The following is a 6,029-nucleotide window of genomic DNA, read 5'->3' as shown; positions in this document are numbered from 1 at the left end:
TCGTTATACAAAATTACATATGAGAGGAAGTGAGGGGCAAGGGGGAAAAAACAAGGGAGAGAAATGAAGTACAGTAGATGGGGTGGAGAGCGAAGATGGGAGGGGAGGGGAGGGGAGTGGGGATAGTAGAGGATAGGAAAGGCAGCAGAATACAACAGACACTAGTATGGCAGTATGTAAAACTGTGGATGTGTAACCCATGTGATTCTGCAGTCTGTTTACGGGGGAAAATGGGAGTTCATAACCCACTTGAATCAAATATATGAAATATAATATGTCAAGAGCTCTGTAATGTTTTGAACAACTAATAATAATAATAATAATAAACTAATCTACCTGCTGTGAAAGCAACACCGTGTTTCCTTGCCTTTACAGGCTTTGGGGGGCAATTTCCTAAGGTGCCAGCAGGTGGGGATAATTTAACAAAAGATGTCAGAATAGTGGCTTCATCAGCAGCAAATGAGAAGGACATGAGCAGACAAACACAAGTCAGGACTCTCCTTACCTGCTCTTCAAGAAAAAAAATATATTTTCTTTTCCTTGAAATATAAAATGCAGTGATTGAATTGAAATAAATAATTATGATTGTGTTTGTCTTTTCTCCTCATATCTAGTTTTGAACTGCAATTATGTAGTTTTTATAATTAACAATAAACAAATTTTTAAAAAAGTTAGAAATACAATGAGGCACACCTCATCCTATCACAATGTACTTCTAGGGATTAGGTAATTTTTGAAATACATTTTAAAGTAAATTTTCATCATGCTGGTATTTCTAATCTGTGGAGTTAGAATTGTTCAAAGATAACAGATATATCCCATTTACAAATTTGTTTAATACTTAACTCATATTTGGCAAACAACAAAAAGAATTATCTATTCCAATTGCTGAAATACTGAATACTATCTACATATGCAAAGCTGTTTGGTGTTGGATTATGCATACAACTTGCTTGTATTTAAAAAAAAAAAAAACAACTTTCTTCTTTGATTTGGACTTTGGAAAGGCCTAGAACAAAATTCTTTAGCGGTATTTGTTTAATAGAAATTGTTGTTATTTCTTGCCTTGCCTAAATAGTTCTTCTACTATAAGTATATGCTCTCAGATATTGGGCATACCTGCAGTTGGCTTCATAAAAGTTGGAAAGGCTGATTTATAATTTATTTATTTTGGTTTTTTATGAATGTTTGAATGGGTGAATATTTAGAGATAGGAGGTTGATTTTTCTTGAAATAAGCCTCTGGGTTTACAGGGATATTTGGGAATTTGGAATGAGCCAATTTTGTAGAGTTGCTTTCACTGAATGACAAAAAGTTGTTGTCTGAAATTATTTTATGTGTGAAAAAATAACTTACCTGCAAATTAAACTCAAAAACAATCTCACACCCCAAAAAGAACATGTTTTATTTAATTTTTTAAAAAAGTACTAACATTTTTTTTTTAATGCTGGGGTTTGGATCCAGGGATGCTTTACCACTGAGGTCATTCTCATTCCTCTTTATTTTTTAATTTTAAGACAGTGTCTCACCCAGTTGCCTGGCTTACCTTGCACCTGTGATCCTCCTGCCTCAGCCTCCCAAGTCACTGGGATTACAGGTATGCACCGCCACACCCAGCTATTAACTAATTTTTTGAAAGTTGGATTGCTTTGGGAAACTAATTTCATTTTTAGGACACAGTAATCACCTCCCAGATAATATTTCTAAACCTGGTTTTCTTGAGAATCAGTTCTTTTTATTCTTATAGACCCAACATTCTCACTGGGAGTTTGCCCTCCAAAAGTAGTTCCAGGGAAAAATTAAGACACAAAGCATTTTATTCAACTTTATGATCTATTAGGGAAAAAAAGCTTTTTAACTAAATCTTTTCTTTAAAAAATAATAATAATTTCAAGTGTAAAGTCCCAGTGGTGGAAAGCCTAGCTAGCTTGTCTTTTGATGAAGTCTTTTGTAAAACAGTTTATCTGATATGGTGTCCAGCTTCAAAATGTCTGGGACCATAGTGTATAGAAAGCCCATATTACAGGCAGTGGAGGAAAAAAATTGCTCGGGCACTGGGCAAACTTCTGTCTAAAACAGGAGCACAGACTAATCTCTGGGCCAGCTGTTGTTCAGCATTGCTTGATCACACATAGCAAATATGTGGATTTGCGGTAATGAGGCTACTGCCAGCCAACTGGTGAACATTTTATTACATTTAGTTTTCAAAGAAGGCGGAATTTTTATACCAGAGCAAATTAGAGAATGTGGCTTTATTTTTGCCTATTTAATAAATTATTTTGGCCTTTTAACCTCCTGTGATTTTTATTCTGAGCTGCTGTCTACTTTATAAGCACTGACCTAGAAATGGTACTTTGTGCTTTGGACTATGGGTAGGATGTTTTGACTTTGAAACGTTTATGAAAACAGATTCAGACCCAAGACATGATGTTAGGCTGAGGCCGACTCACTGTCAAAGATGGATTAAAAGCAAGCCATCTTCAACTCTGCAATTTTACCATTTACTTTTCACTATTTGGCATCTGTCAGTGAATGTTTTCTTCCTGAGGCAGAGGAGCAAAATTCCTTTTAATCCCCTGGTATTCAGTATCATCACCACTCTCGTGTTTGGTATCTATTTGTCACTTGAAGAAGATAATTCTCTGGTATTTTCACCCCACCGTTTAGATAAAAGGTTGGCACTTATGCACTGGGGAGATGAAGCAATTCCCTGCAAAATTCAGGCAAACATCATTTTTGTTTGATTTTATCTGATGAGTGCTTTGGGCTATGGATTTTGAGGATATTACCACAAGACCATTTTCTAAACCACCTTATGTTCTGTTTAAATGTGCTGTTAGTGTTCTATTCTGTGGAAGCTTAAGATCCCTTGAGGGGAGAGAATAATCAAAGCAGTCTAATTCTATACCATTTGATCAAGGGATTAATTACTTGTATTTAAAATTCTAGATAATTGAATGGAAAGGAAAAGTTGAAGCCATTTAGAAGTCAGCTGGTGGGGAAACCACAGATGGGGGATTTGGGGAATATGAAGAGGTTTCTTAAGTAGAAACAGCTGCAATGCCTTTTAAACAGCAGAATCGAATAATATCAGGAATGTTGCTATGCCATGAGGTATTATTTCTACATTCTGAAATATATTCCATTGCTTGAATATTTGTGTACAGCCACATAGTAGAACCTTACATGAATGGAGCATTAGAAATAACAGCATAAACTCTAATAGTATTTTTTAAAAATTTAAACTAAATTTGTATTTTGTTTTGGGCACCAGGGATTGAACTCCGGGGCACTAGACCACTGAGCCACATCCTCAACACTATTTTGTATTTTATTTAGAGACAGGGACTCATTGAGTTGCTTAGCGCCTCACTTTTGCTGAGGCTGGCTTTGAATTCGAGATCTTCCTGCCTCAGCCTCCCTAGCCCCTGGGATTAAAGGCGTGCACCACCACCCCCAGCCTAAATTAATTTTTAACTGATATGTAAAAACATAAAAATTGCACACATTAAACCTTGTGATGCTTTCATACATGCACATTGTGCAATGTTTAAATCACATTAAACATATCTATCTCCTCAATCACTTATCATTTCTGTATGGTAAAAACATTCAAAATCTTTTCTCCTGGCTTTTTGAAATACATAGTACATTATTGTCACCTATTGTCACTCTACCATACAAAAGCAAAATGGAACTTCTTGCTTCTAAATGCAACTTAGTACCTATTGCACAACCATTCCCCATCCTTCCCTTTCTCCCACTCTACCAGGTGATTACCACCAGCCTACTCTCAATGACTATGAGGTCAAATTTTTTAGATTCCAGATACAAGTGAGATTATATAGTACTTAACTTTCTGCACCTAACTTATTTCAAAGGGACCTCCAGGTCCATCCACATCTTAAATGACAGAATTTCATCTTTGTTATGGCTGAATAGTATTGCATATTCAGCCATACAAATGTGACACATATGTGGTACATATACAGTACCTATGTGGTACACTTCCACCACATTTTCTTTGTCCTATAATAGTACTTTCTAAGCCTATACCAAAGTTTTAAGTAATGAGTACTTAGGATTTGGCAGGCACTATTGTTAAGTTCATTTAATTGGCACGGTTTAATGTATGAACTAATATATACACACATATATATACACATATATATCATATATATGTAATATATATATATATACCATATATATTAGTTCATTTAATTCACAAATACTTATAAAATAATTACTATTGTTATCTTTATTTTTTCTTTTTTAAATTCAAGGCTTGATGTACTTGCAGAAAAATAAACTTAGACAATGACTACAAGATATAGACCAGTTTCTCAAGCCCCTTCCTAGAGAAGTTCCCATTCCTGAACCATCTTCAGACATAATCATTGTTCTGATTTTGATCACTAGAAATTGTTTTATCCTGTTACAGATTCATATAAATAGAACCATACATCATGTTTTATTTTGTATCTGGCTCCTTTTTTTCAAATTAATTTTTAAGACTAATATATATGAATTTACCACAATTTGTTTCTAAGCCTATACCAAAGTTTTGAGTAATGAGTACTTAGGATTTGGCAGGAACTATTGTTATATTCATTTAATTTGCACTGTTTTATATATATGTATATATATGTCATATTATATACCATATATATTAGTTCATTTAATTCACAAACACTTATAAAAGAATTACTATTGTTATCTTTATTTTTTTTCTTTTTTAAATTTGAGACTTGATGTACTTGAGCTATTATAAGTTAAAATAATGTTAATACTCTTGTTCAAATATTCTTTTGTGCATATGATTTCATTTCTTTTGATCTAGGATTAAAATATTTTGTCATTGTTTAGATGTTTGTTCTATATTAAATGAAACTAAGATATTTTCCCAAAATGGTTGTGTTATTTAACATTTGCACCAACAATCTGTGAGAATTCTAGTTGCTTCATATCTTCACTAACATTTGGTTTTGTCAGTCTTTTAAAATTAATTTATTCTAGTGGGTTTGTAGTGGCACATCACTTTTGTTTTAATTCATATTTCCCTTACGAATAGTAATATTGAGTGTATGTTGATTTGCTTACTGACCACTGGGGTATTCTTCCATTGGGAAGTGTAAAAGTCCTTTTGCCTATTTTTAATTAAGGCTGTTTGTATTATTATTATTATTATTATTATTATTATTATTATTATTATTATTATTAAATGCGGAGGGTTTTTTCTATGTTATGGATGCAAGTTCTTTCTTAGAATATGTAATGTGAGCTCTCCAGGCTCAGGCAGTCATGGCCTCATGGCTAAATGCACTAAGAAGGTTGGAATCGTAGGTAAATATGGGACCTGCTACAGTGCCTCCTTCCAGAAAATGGCAAAGAAAACTGAAATCAGCCAGCATGCCAAGTACACTTGCTCCTTTGGTGGCAAAACCAAGATGAAGAGACAGGCTGTGGGGATCTGGCACTGTGGTCCCTGCATGAAAACAGTGGCTGGTGGTGTCGGTATCTACATCACCACTTCTGCCAGCACAGTCAAGTCTGCAATCAGAAAGCTGAAGGAATTGAAAGACCAGTAGAAGTTCTACTATTTGAGACATCCCTAGCCTATAATAAATAGGTTAATTTATATAGGAATATTATGGTTTGTTGTTAATTGTATTAATTGTATGTTCTGATGTGCACTGTGTTAATATTGCCCTTTCTAAAGAGATTTGTAAATTGGAGTCCTTCTCATTTGAATTGGAAAAATTTGCTGAGATGGGTTATTGTAATTCAGTCTTTTTTTTCAGTAGTCAGATGATAATGACATGAAACTAAGTCTTATAGGTTAGGTATATGCTTAGATTTTCTTTTTTTTAATAACTGTTCAACTTCTCAGAAATGCATTGACATATTGTGCCAAATTTGTTTTAAAGGTAAAATATGCTAAAATATACAAAGGATATACATTTTTAAAAATAATATGTAATGTGAATATTTTCTTCTTAAATGTGGCTCAGATATTCATTACCTTAATG

At 33.8% G+C, this 6,029-nt stretch overlaps 1 pseudogene; it reads left to right on the top strand.

The window, feature by feature from the left end:
* Positions 1–5,309: 5,309 nt before the first annotated feature.
* LOC143400231 (large ribosomal subunit protein eL43 pseudogene) lies at positions 5,310–5,588 on the top strand (annotated as a pseudogene).
* The last annotated feature ends 441 nt before the right edge of the window (positions 5,589–6,029 follow it).

This window comes from Callospermophilus lateralis, chromosome 5 (assembly GCF_048772815.1).
Source record: "Callospermophilus lateralis isolate mCalLat2 chromosome 5, mCalLat2.hap1, whole genome shotgun sequence".
NCBI lineage: Eukaryota > Metazoa > Chordata > Mammalia > Rodentia > Sciuridae > Callospermophilus > Callospermophilus lateralis.
This window is presented reverse-complemented; position numbering and strand designations above follow the sequence as displayed.